Raw genomic sequence first — 13444 nt, forward strand, 5'->3', positions numbered from 1 at the left:
TATTTGAAGTTTCAATGTGTTCTTCTCCAAAAGTAAAACTTCAAACCTAACTTCAAAATTATTTATATTTTACACTATAGTCCTTATATTTGCAATAGTTAATGTAAATTCATAAAACTTCTATAAATAACTAGTACATATATATAAAAAAATTGTTGAAATAGGATATCCTCATAATATACCCGCTGATAGTTTGATATCATCAAACAAAAAAATCCTTGATCTTTTAAACGAAAGTACAACAAGCAGGGAAAAATGTCATGAGATGATTGAATTACGACTGCAAAATGAAGTAAAAAAAATTAGCTTTTAAAGAAGTAAAAGAGGAAAATAAAATATTGCTAAAAAACTTAGCTTATATCGATGATGTTAATATTCGTGAATACATTCGATCTGAACAAGAAAGAATCGTACGAAAAAGGCGTCAAGAGCAACAACAACAATCATCTTCGGTTACACAAAATTTTTTTGGGCAATATTTTGGAGATTTGGGAGGGCTTGGAGCAAATTTACCAGACTATTAATGTTGTTATAATATTTGAATTTGAGTAATAATTATGTCTTCATGTGTCTTTTAAATAAGTTTTTATTATGGGTTTTTGTAATATTCTTGTTGTTTAATTCTAGTTTTAAAATATTATAAATCTTGTTTTAATTTTTTATTTAATTTCATGTGTAAAACTTAAATTTATAAAACAAATTTAAAATATTTATGAGATATAAAAGTTTTAAGGATTAAAACAATAAACAAAGAAATATTTAAGAATTATAAATATGATCTATAATTGTAAGGACTAAAATGCAAATAAAAAGATGAAACTTCAAATTTGAAGTTTTGAAAAGTGAAACTCTATATTTGGAGTTTCACTCTTCAAAACTTCAAATTTAAAGTTTTGAAGTTTGTTTTTGGAGAGCAAAAAACTTTATATTTGGAGTTATAGAGTTTCTTTTGGAGATGCTCTAAGTAGTATGCCTAAGATATTTGATCCCTACTCGAGTTATATCGGAGACGGCAGATGGAGAACGGATGTTTTGCATTTCTCAAAGTGTTTTTTTTTTGAAAAAAATCATCTCACCAATCTTTCCCTGTAAATTCGAGAGTTTCATCTGTGGTGATAATCATGGATTTTAGATTAATTCATTTACAAGCATATGCGTCATTTATTCCATTCCAAGAGACGTGTACTCTATCTATTATCTCCATTTGGTGATTTTAATCTTAAAGTTCTGTTTCAGATTTGATGATTGATACATTCAGTAAAAAAATGTTTTAGTTTGAATAGTTTATCTTCAAGTTAGTAAGTGCTTTCAACTGTTGTTTACGGTTTGAAGTCAAGGGAGTCTCTAAACTTTTTATTCGTACGCTTTCTGCAGCAAAAGCTCCTGCAGCGCTTCCACCATCAAGATATGTGTTTTGTATTTTTAAGTCATGGGTTTTCTGCAAGTACTCCTCTACACAACAGCATCACAAATTGAGGGTTAGTCTCCTTTTTAGGTGTACTTGAGAAATTAGAGAACTGACCGGTTAGTGAAGAAGCTTAAAGTCTAACACAAAACAATAAATTTGATTTCTGCAGTGTAATCTCAAGACGAGTTTGATGGTTCTGAATTGAGTTTTTCCATGAGCATCTTATATTTCGCACAAGGCATGAAAGTTTATGTTTTCATGAACATCTTACTTACTCAGCTTTGTATAAGATATTGAAAACATGATCTGTAATTTGGTCCTCTGTGATTCCTTGAACCAACCTATTGGTTTTTGTTCGACCTCTGTCTTTTCCTGAGCTAAAACCTTATTTTGGCATTTTTTTCAGATTTATAGGAACTTCTGCCCGGAACATGGAAAACCTTGACAGTACACCGAGGCTGAAAGCTAGCTTCAATTTGTAGAAAGAACGCTGGGTAGAAACATCTGTCTCCCATTGCACCAACTACATTCGGTGAGAATACACTTTCCCCTGCAGAATTTTCCTTTTCCTTTTGTGAACTAAGCCCTCAAGAAAAAGAAAAAAATACACAATGGAATCCATTGGTTTGATTCCCTTTCGTACAAAATTTCTCTATTCTCTGTGGATTTGAAGGTTCTTTTTTTGGTTTAGCAAAGAAATTGATCGTATCTTTGTTTTGGTTCCTTGACAGGGATACGACGGTTGATGCTTTAAAAACCTTCGTCTGCGAAACTGGTGCCGGGAAACATGTTCCCAGAGCTCTATTTATTGATCTCGAGCCCACTGTTGCGGTTATGGTGCGTTGAAGTTTTGAGCTAGAGATCTCCCTCAAATGTCTCCATTTTTTTTCTTTCATAACTCGAATTCGCCATTGCTCTTTTTGCAGGTCCACCTAACGAATCTCGAACATATTAATGAGAACCACATGCATTAAGGAACATAAGGATTTGGTAATGAGTAATCTGGCGAGCCCACTACCAGCACGAAGAAAGGAGCAAAATGTGGTGGCGACGGAATCAGAGCAGATACACGTGTCACACATGATGTGTGATCTGTTTGGATGATGTCGATGTAAACATCGTTAGGATTCTGGTGGGATGCAAGCGTGTGTTAGTAAAGGATAAAATTTTAGGGCTTAAATATTTGGTATCATGCAGTTTTGATATTCTTCCGTTTACTTTCGGATTAACGAGAAATCTTTTTCAACTCTTATTAGTTAGTGACAAACACTCGAGTTGCTATTTCTTTGTGGTAATTATTTTCTACCGTCTAGATCATGACCTAGCCTCAGTTTGGTCTTTCATATTTTTTATCTGTATTCTTATAATCTTATAGAAAGGTTGGTGATATTTTTTTGAACTTTGGGATCAATATATACGTTTGCCTTTCTTATATAGTCTTCTACATTTATAAATCCTCTCATAAACAAAAAAAATCCATGCAGACATAATCACTAGATTCGTATTATATATAAACTAAACAATGATTTGATGAAGTAGTATTAAAAACTATGAACTAGAAAATTTACATGGAGAATTTCTAGATTCGTGTACTATAATTTTTGCATGAACCATTTTCAGATTTAAAAATCCATGCAGACATAATCACTAGGTGTTCCGTGCAGACATAATCATTTTATAATTATTTATTAATACATATATTTCAAAATTTTAATAGAACATCGAATTATTTATATATGATAAATTTTCCATCAAAATAAATTATTGAAAACAGTGAATATTTTATTTTATAATATGAAATCATATTATAAAAATATCCAAAAGCTAAATTGATAGCTTGCATATTTCTATTGTTTTATCCATTCATCCATGTGCATTTTGATCGTATAGATTAGGATTTAGCCATGTTTAGGTTGCATTTTGCATACATGAGTCCTTATCAGGTATTGGAGTACCACATGGAGTTCTTGGAAACACTTGGAGGCATTTGGAGCTCAAAAAGGAGTGTTTAGAGTGGTCATTGGGCGAGCAAGGCATGGAGCGACCAGTCCGGAGCGACACCACCAAGTCGCTCTGACCTCCCTATTGGAGCGACCTTACCAGAGCGACAGGGAGAAGTCGCTCGCGGTTTCATCACTCGGAGACGCGAGAACGAGCCCGGAGCGACCTCCCGGAGCGACATCACGAAGTCGATCGCATCTCACACCCCTCTCGGAGCGACCTCCCAAAGCGACACCCCGAGGTCGCTCGCGTCTCTATGGCGAGACGACACGAAGCGAAGCCTGGAGCGACCTCTCAGAGCGACCCACTGAGGTCGCTCCCGAAGGCCGGAGCGACTTGTCGGAGCGACATGCCGAGGTCGCTCCGCGCCTATTATCTGCTCGATTTCTATTTTACTTAAGGGCCTTTTGGTCATTTCATTATGCACGTTTTACATTTCAAAAACCTATGTTTTAAACATCTTTTGTAAGCCACCAGTGGCAGATTATCTTTTATCTTTTGATCTATTGAGAAATACACAAGAACTCTCTTGAGAAGTTCATCTCTTGGATTTTGATTTGTTATGTTCTTGTGTTCTTGTTGATTTCTTATCTATTTCTCTACATGATTAATCTGAAATCCAATATGGGTTTAAGAGGAATCATGGAGATTAGTGAGTAATCACCTTTTGAATTCATGGGTTAGGGAGATTAAGGGTGATTAGGTTAGAGCTAGGATGTTTTAGTGTAGATCATTCATATTTCCTTGCTAGTAGAGTAATCATAATGCATCTTCTGAGTTGGCCACTCAGTTGTTGATCCTTAGGCATTTCTCACCCGAAAGGTGTTCGATGAAATGCCCGAGACAACTCTCCTAGGCTTTTAGTATACTTTGCCAAAGACATTTGTTGTTAAAGGTGCTAAGATAGCTATTAGACTTGTTAGTAATGATTGCTTTCATATTATTCAACCAAAGACATTTGATGTTTGAGATATGTTAGCAAATGAGCATTCATCTAGACATAGAGCTTGCTTGGAATTGTGTCTAGGCTTAAGGTTGATAGTTTGATTGATCATTTGCCATCTTTAGTTCGATACTTGATCACCCAAGGTCTAATCCCTATGCCCATGAGTTCTCTTTTCCCTTAGTCAAGAAAGTATCATTCTGTTATTGCTTTCTAGTTTAGTAGTAGTTTAAAACCCATCTAAATCATTGGTTTCACTTAGATTAAGTGAGTACTTGCATTCTCAGTGCTTTGATATCCCTCAGAACTGGTTCGACAATCTTCTATACTACAACATTTGTCTTAGGAGCCTTGAAAACTCCTAACATCAAATTGGCGCCGTTGCCAAATTCTGAGTAGATTTGAACATTGAGATTTAGTCACTTGCTTGAGACTAAGTCATTTTTATTTTCTTTTGTTACTGATTCTCTTTCTTCACCTCCCTTTAATCTACAGGTGTATGAACTTGAGGAGCAGGGGTCCATCAAACCTAGTTCCAATAGCTGCAGACATCAGAGCTTTAGAGAGAGAGTGTGCTAGAAATAGAAGAGAAGAAGAGCAACAGGCTCACTTGCAGAGATTGAGTACTGATATGGGAGACATACCTCAAAACCAACAGCGAGCATCTCGACCCATTGGCACTTACGACCGCCCCAACATTCAAGTTCATAGATTGGGAATCCGAGCACCCGCTGTGGCAGCCAACAACTTTGAGATCAAATCAGGACTCCTCAACGTGATCGAGAACAACAAGTATCATGGCTTGGCTCTAGAGGATCCATTTGATCACTTGGACAGGTTCGACAGCTACTGTGGGTTGTCAAAAACCAATGGTGTGTCCGAAGATGCCTTAAAGCTCAAGCTATTCCCTTTCTCTTTGGGGGATAAGGCACGTCAGTGGGAGAAGTCTCTACCCAGTGACTCCATCACTACTTGGGATGACTGCAAGAAAGCATTCTTGGAGAAGTTCTTCTCTACTTCAAGAACTGCTAAGCTGAGAAACGAGATTTCCAGCTTTCAACAGAAGAACTTGGAAGGCTTCAGTGAAGCCTGGGAGAGATTCAAGGGCTACCAAGCTCAATGCCCACACCATGGCTTTTCTAAGGAGAGCTTACTGAGCACATTCTACCGTGGTGCTCTTCCTAAGTACAGAGCCAGACTGGATACAGCTAGCAATGGGTTCTTCTTGGGGAGAACTGAGGAGGAGGCAGAAGAGCTGGTTGACAACATGGTAAAGAGTGATGCAGTCTACAGTGGAGACCACGACAGAGGCAGTAGAACAGATGATAAGCAGACGAGGAAAGAGATCAAAGCTTTGGAAGACAAGATCGACCTACTCATTGCTGAAAAAGCAACCCAAGAGCAGCTAAAGTTTGTTGGTAACTCCAAGCAGGAAGATCCACTTGCTATCAATGAGGTTGAGGGTTTGGAAGGTCAAGAGGAGTTGTGTTTTATCAACAACAATGGTAGCTGGTACAAAAAGGAGCCCAATTTTCAGTACAACAACTACCAACAGAAATCTTATCCCAACAACCAACAGAGTGGTTATCCGCCTAGAAACAACCAGCAAAGCAGCTATCAGCCTCAGCAAAACCCCTTGTCTGGTTCCTCTGCTCCTCAAGAGAGCAGCACTGATACCTTACTGAAACAAATCTTGGAGTCTCAGACTAGAAGTGAGAAGCATGTTGGTTATGAGTTGAAGAACCTTCATACCAAGATTGATGGGAGCTACAATGAGCTCAACAACAAATTCTCACACCTTGCTTCTACAGTCAGGAATTTAGAGAATCAGTTTGCTTCCATGAACACTCACCAGAATCGCCAGCAAGGATCTCTACCTGGAAAGTCTGACCAAAACCCCAAGGAGGCCAAAGCTATCACCCTTAGGAGTGGTAAGCAGTTACCTCCTAGAACCCTCACCAAAGATGCTGAGAAACTAAGTGAGGGGGTTGCCATCAACATAGATGATGAAGTGGTGATTGTTGATGAGAAGATCAATGACGAGATCTTGGAGAAGATAGTGGAAGCCAAAGGTAAAGGAAATGTTGGGGAAGAGAAGAAGACATTAAAGGATGGTGAAGTTGTTACTCCAGCAAGTGAAAGTTCTTTTGTTCCTCCTCCCTATGAATCCAAACTTCCATTCCCTGGTAGATTCAAGAAGCAGCTGCTAGAGAAGTACAAGGCTCTGTTTGAGAAGCAAATGAGTGAAGCTCAGGTTGCAATGCCCATCATCGATGCTTTTATGTTGATTCCTCAATACAGCAAGTTCTTGAAAGATGCTGTAGCTGCAAAGAAGAAGGAGATGGAAGGCATGATGATTCTTACCCATGAGTGCAGTGCCATCATCCAAAGGCTTGATGTTCCAGAGAAGTTAGAGGATCCAGGAAGCTTCACACTACCTTGTGCTCTTGGACCTATGGTATTTGAGAAAAGTCTCTGCGATTTGGGAGCTAGTGTCAGCTTGATGCCTTTGTCTGTTGTAAAGAAGCTTGGATTCACTCAGTACAAGAAGTGTAGACTCTCTCTGGTGTTAGCTGATCGTTCAGTGAAGTATCCTGTGGGCATCTTAGAGGACCTCCCTGTGAAGATTGGAAGGTATGAGATACCTACAGATTTTGTGGTGCTTGAGATGGGTGAGGAAGCTCAAGACCCATTGATTCTAGGAAGGCCATTTGTTGGGGTCAAAAACGGTTACGACAAATTTAAACATTCAAAACGTTCGAAGAAGAAAATAAGAGTTTCTCCGAAGAGTACTTTTCGAAATAGATTCTTCCTTACGAAAAAGCTTGGCGGAAGAAAGAATCGAGACGTCCGACGAAAGCTCGAAACAGGTCGTTACGCAGCGACTGAACGTCCGTCCCGCTCGGTCGCTACGTAGCGACCGAGCGCTCGTCCCGCTCGGTCGCTACGTAGCGACCGAGCGATCGTCCCGCTCGGTCGCTACGTAGCGACCGAGCTCGAGCCAAAGCTCGGTCGCTACGTAGCGACCGAGCGATCGTCCCGCTCGGTCGCTACGTAGCGACCGAGCTCAGCCAAGCTCGGTCGCTACGTAGCGACCGAGCGATCGTCCCGCTCGGTCGCTACATAGCGACCGGGCTCGAGCCAAAGTTCGGTCGCTGTGTAGCGATTGAACCTTTCCGAACATCGATACGACACCAGTCCTTGCATTCTCGTCAAACCTTCGAATGCTATCTCCCGAAGACCGTAGCAAGCTCAGTCTATGTTTCCCGCTATTCTAATTCATCGATCAAACTTCGCGGATTAGAAACCGCGGAAAACTCGTAGTAAACGTGTCGAGTCGGAAGACGGCCCAAAGGGACCTAAAACACGACTCGAGGCCCATCCTACGATTTTTCCTAACCAAAAGCCCGTGAACCACAGCATGGTTCGCGCTTGGCCCGCGAGGAAGGATAAATGTCAAGTTTCCGCGGATAAATACGGAAGTTTTGAAGATAATTGTGAAGATCGGGAAAAATGGAATATCTCCATTTTTATGCTATGACGGCTTAAGGGCAGAAGAGTAAAAGCGTAAACCGACCTTGGAGCTAGTATATAAGGAGTCCTAGGCGAGGAGCACAGGGGAGAACTTTTTTCAGAGCAAACTTAGCACTTAGAGCGATTTAGGCAACTTTTCGTTTTTGTTATTTCGAGCTGCGACTCAATTAGGTTTAGCCGTCTTAGGGTTGCTAGAACTAGGAATCTCGCCGACAGCTCTCGAGCCCAGGCTTATACCTTGTTGTAACGCTCATACGCAGATTCGGAATAAGATCTATTTTGCTCTCTTTTCGATTTCTTATTTTTATCGTTGTTATTCTCGTGTTCTGATTGCTTGACGTGTGGTAATTAACAGATATCCGGGTCCTCTGGGAAACTAGGGTTTTCTTAGTTTCCTTATTTAAACGGAAATCGACAGTGCGAATTTCGGTTCCCACAGTTTGGCGCTAGAAGGAGGGGGACTTACGGATCAATCTAACCCGCAAAAACCACTCAACGATCAGGAAAGACATGCGAGGTTCGACGTGCGCGAATGTCATCTCATTCAGGGGGGGAGAAACGGTCGATCGAGCCAAACCTCGGAACGATCTCCTTGTTATCGAGTTGACAATTCGAGATATCGACGTCGCTAGAGTACTAATCGATACCGGAAGCTCGGCCGATATCATCTTCAAAGACACTCTTGAAAAGATGGGGATCAGTCAATCCGAGATCGCAAAATGCCCAAGCCCACTGCTAGGGCTTTCGGGGGAAACGACCATGGCCTACGGATCGATTAGACTCGCTGTCAAAGCCGGAACCGTGACAAACATCACAGAGTTTCTAGTCGTCGACCGCCCCGCATCTTACAACGTTATCATGGGGACGCCATGGCTGAACACCATGCGCGCAATCCCATCAACCTACCATCTTTGCCTCAAGTTCCCGACCCCTAACGGAGTCGAGGTAATCTGGGGAAATCCAAGAGTTTCTCAGGTCTGTTTCGCCGCGGAACTAAAACGAAAGAGACCGATCCTCGAAATTACTCCTAAGAAAGCGGAGAAAGAGACCTCCAGCAAAGATACGCGAAGTCAGGATTCAGCGGAATTCTTCTGGCAATCTCGTATCTTCGCAGCTCTAGACGAAAAACGCGAGCCAACTTGTGAACCCGTGGTAACGATCTGTCTCGACGAAGCCTTCCCAGAACGCTGCGTCGAGATCGGAGCCAATCTCCACGAGCCTTTAAAGACAGAACTCATAACCTGTCTTAAAAAGAACCTTAATACTTTCGCGTGGGCTGCGGAAGATATGCCAGGAATCGACATTAACATAACATGTCACGAGCTGAACATCGACCCAACATTCAAACCCGTCAAACAGAAAAGACGGAAGCTGGGACCCGAACGTGCTACCGCAGTAAACGATGAGGTCGAAAAACTGCTTAAAGTTGGGTCGATAACGGAAGTAAGGTACCCCGACTGGCTCGCCAACCCCGTAGTAGTCAAAAAGAAAAACGGGAAGTGGCGAGTTTGCGTAGATTTTACCGACCTAAACAAGGCATGTCCAAAGGATAGCTTCCCTCTACCACATATCGATCGACTGGTAGAAGCAACGGCGGGCAACGAACTCCTATCCTTCATGGACGCTTTCTCAGGCTATAATCAAATTAGGATGAATCCCGACGATCGTGAGAAGACTGCGTTCATTACCGATCGCGGAACCTATTGCTATGAGGTAATGCCCTTCGGCCTCAAAAACGCTGGAGCAACTTACCAACGACTCGTGAACCGAATGTTCTCCAAACAACTCGGAAAAACGATGGAAGTTTATATCGACGACATGCTTGTCAAATCCCTCAAAGCAAGGGATCACGTGTCACATCTCGAAGAATGTTTCGCACAACTAAATTCCCATAACATGAAGCTCAACCCGACGAAATGCAGATTCGCCGTGGCATCAGGAGAATTCCTCGGCTACTTGGTCACCAACCGCGGTATCGAAGCAAATCCAAAACAGATCAACGCTCTAATCGAGATGGCTTCGCCAAAGAATAAACGGGAAGTCCAAAGACTGACCGGCAGAATCGCAGCACTTAACCGATTTATCTCACGATCAACAGATAAGTGCCTGCCCTTCTACGACGTCCTGCGAGGAAATAAAAAATTCGAATGGACGGAAGAGTGCGAAAACGCCTTCCAACAGCTGAAGCGTTATTTAGCTACTCCTCCAGTCCTCGCAAAACCCGTGGAAGGAGAGCCTTTGTTCTTGTACATCGCGGTATCGGCAACAGCCGTAAGCGGAGTCCTGATCAGGGAAGAACGCGGGGAGCAGAAACCTATTTTTTACATAAGCAAAACCTTGCTGGATGCCGAATCTAGGTATCCGTTGATGGAAAAATTGGCATGCGCGGTCGTAACATCGGCCCGAAAACTACGACCATATTTCCAATCCCACACGATTGTTATCCTCACGACTTTTCCCTTACGGACAATTTTGCATAGCCCAAGTCAATCAGGCCGATTGGCGAAGTGGGCGGTCGAGTTGAGCGAGTATGACATCGAATACCGACCAAGGACGAGCGCAAAATCACAGGTGCTCGCGGACTTTTTGGTCGAACTTCCAACGGGAGCAATAACCAACGAGGAACCAAATTCCACCTGGCTCCTCCACGTCGACGGATCTTCATCCAAGCAAGGATCGGGTATCGGGATCCGTCTCACATCTCCAACAAGCGAGATCCTGGAACAATCGTTCAGACTGGAATTCCATGCCTCAAACAACGAGGCCGAATACGAAGCATTGATCGCAGGTCTACGTTTGGCTCACGGCTTAAAAATACGCAATCTCCACGCTTACTGCGACTCCCAGTTAGTGGCCAGTCAATTCAGCGGAGAATATGAAGCCAGAGACGAACGGATGGACGCGTACCTCAAACTGGTCCAAGGTCTAGCTCAAGACTTCGACTGTTTCGCCCTTACCCGGATCCCCCGTTCCGAGAATGTCCAGGCGGACGCCCTCGCGGCCTTAGCATCAAGTTCCGATCCAGGACTCAAAAGGGTAATTCCGGTCGAGTTCATCGAACATCCGAGTATCGGACCCCCAGTCGTTGTCAATCTCATAGAGGGTCAAGACGACGAGGAAGAAGAGATTACGATACCACCACCATCGGAGCAATCCGATTACGGTTGTGATACCCCATGGCTTCAGACGATTCGAGACTACATTATCGACGGGCAACTGCCCGCCGAAAAATGGTCAGCTCGCAAGATCCGAACACAGGCCGCACGCTACGTAACAGTGGACGGCGAAATCTACAAGTGGAGATTCTCCGGACCGCTCCTGACGTGCCTGGAAGGGAAAAGGCGAGGAAAGTAATGGAGGAAATACATTCCGGCTCATGCGGCAACCATTCCGGCGGAAGATCACTAGCCGTGAAAATCAAACGCCACGGGTACTATTGGCCAACAATGATCGGAGATTGCGAAAAATTCGCACGAAAATGCGAAAAATGCCAAAGGCATGCGCCAACTATCCGACAACCCGCCGAAGTTCTTTCCTCCATCACGTCGCCTTATCCCTTTATGCGCTGGGCCATGGATATTGTCGGACCTCTGCATAATTCAAAGCAAAAGCGTTTCCTTCTAGTCCTTACCGATTTCTTCTCAAAATGGGTAGAGGCGGACTCGTACGCAAGTATAAAAGACGTCCAAGTCGAGAATTTCGTATGGAAAAACATCATCTGTAGGCATGGAGTTCCTTACGAAATCGTAACCGATAACGGGTCTCAATTTATTTCCACCCGATTCGAGGCATTCTGCGAAAAGTGGAAGATACGACTCAACAAGTCAACTCCCAGATATCCGCAGTGCAACGGACAGGCTGAAACAATCAACAAGACCATTCTCGACGGACTGAAGAAACGCTTGGAGGCCAAAAAAGGTAGATGGGCCGACGAACTCGAGGGAGTCCTCTGGTCTCACCGTACCACCCCAAGGCGAGCAACGGGAGAAACTCCCTTCGCCTTGGTATACGGCGCGGAGTGCATGATTCCCGCAGAAGTAGAATTTCCCGGTGTTCGAAGAAGGTTCTTACCCGAACGAGAGGAACTCAACAATGCTATGCTCTTGGACGATCTCGACCTCATTAACGAACGCCGGGATCGAGCGCTCATCCGAATTCAAAACTACCAGCACGCCGCTGCAAGATACTATAACTCCAACGTACGGAACCGAAGGTTCAATCAGGGAGATCTGGTCCTTCGCAAAGTCTTCCAAAACACCGCTGAACGAAACGCGGGAAAACTCGGAGCAAACTGGGAAGGTCCCTATAAAATCGAAAAAGTCGTCCGACCAGGTTCTTACGAAATAGCCAACATGCAGGGCATAAAAATCCCTAGAACCTGGAATGCGATGCATCTCAAAAAATACTATCACTAAACGAACCAACTCGCAATCACTGAACTACGAGACGGCTTGATCTCCGCAAGGAGTACGTAGGCAGTTTGCCGAAAGGCAAATTCAGCTGTCCTCCCTTATTAAAAAGGGGGGAGTGGGTACGTATACTCGTATACTCCCAAAAAATCGAAAAACTTCTTACCGCACTTTTGGTGTTTTCGACTTATCAAAACATCCTCACCCGCGAAATCGCAACGAGGTCTTCGGAAATTGGTCGGCCGCTTGGGAGAATCGAACCTTTAGCATCGCGAGACGTCGCAAAAGATGCCTCAAAATTGATTTCTTCCGAGCAAACGAAATCTCCGCAAAAAGACACATATATGCACACATTAACATTTATTTTGCGCAAATTAATCAAAACAACGGCACACGCCACCAAGTCCGATGCTGATCACATCGAACTCACAAACGTCCTAAACAGACATAGCCATCTCATGGAGATGACTCTCTTACATCCGACACAAGGATAATAGCGCTATAAAAGAAATCCGAAATTTTGGTCTAGCACTTCCGGTCTCCGGAGAGATGCTCGATTCGTATCAAACAAGTCGTATAAGCCGAGAACTTTTCGCGGACTTTACATCGATACGAATCAGGAAGAAATCGCGACAGGAAAAACGATAGCCGGTTAGTCACCGCACAATCCTTAAACCGAAAGTAAACCTAGGTCTTGCCCTAAACCCAGCGCACTGGTCTCTAACATCTCAAAGGCATGATATCAAAAGATAAGAGATTCTTAAACCACGCCTCTATGTTTACGTTCGATACCTTCAGCGCCCCCGCAGAGTTCACATCTCGCGGAAGAACTCTCGAAACAGGTCTCGAATAAAACATTTCACAATCGAAGAAGGATATGAGACGACAACTCATCACCTTCCTCCCCACTATTCACAAATTCATAAAAAACGTTATCCGATTATCATACCATAAAGCCGCGGAGCGGCAGGGATTCAAAGCCACACACGGCCAGTCCCGAAATACAAACAAGGCCGTTCAAGGCCGAAGCATAAAGACATAAAAAAAAAAAACAAATCTCTCGCAAGAGATCTAACCCAAGTCACCCTCAGAACTTACGCTCCCTCTTCACCCGCCGCCTCGTCCGAGCCTGGAGCCGCGTCGCTTCCG

The 13444-nt window shown here is 43.3% G+C and overlaps 1 long non-coding RNA gene and 1 other non-coding gene across 2 annotated transcripts in view; one reads left to right on the forward strand and one right to left on the reverse strand.

The window, feature by feature from the left end:
• LOC106429706 overlaps positions 1-2842 on the forward strand; it is a 3391-nt gene extending 549 nt beyond the window's left edge. The window contains exons 3-6 of the long non-coding RNA XR_001285862.3: positions 1375-1478; positions 1578-1940; positions 2140-2245; positions 2335-2842. This is a non-coding gene — a long non-coding RNA (uncharacterized LOC106429706). The remainder of the gene's footprint in view (positions 1-1374; positions 1479-1577; positions 1941-2139; positions 2246-2334) is intronic.
• Positions 2843-5382: 2540 nt separating this feature from the next.
• On the reverse strand, positions 5383-5489 carry LOC125577527. Its single transcript, XR_007315935.1, has one exon. It is a non-coding gene; the product is annotated as a small nucleolar RNA R71 (small nucleolar RNA).
• Between the last annotated feature and the right edge of the window lie 7955 nt (positions 5490-13444).

This window comes from Brassica napus, chromosome A8 (genome assembly GCF_020379485.1).
Source record: "Brassica napus cultivar Da-Ae chromosome A8, Da-Ae, whole genome shotgun sequence".
NCBI lineage: Eukaryota > Viridiplantae > Streptophyta > Magnoliopsida > Brassicales > Brassicaceae > Brassica > Brassica napus.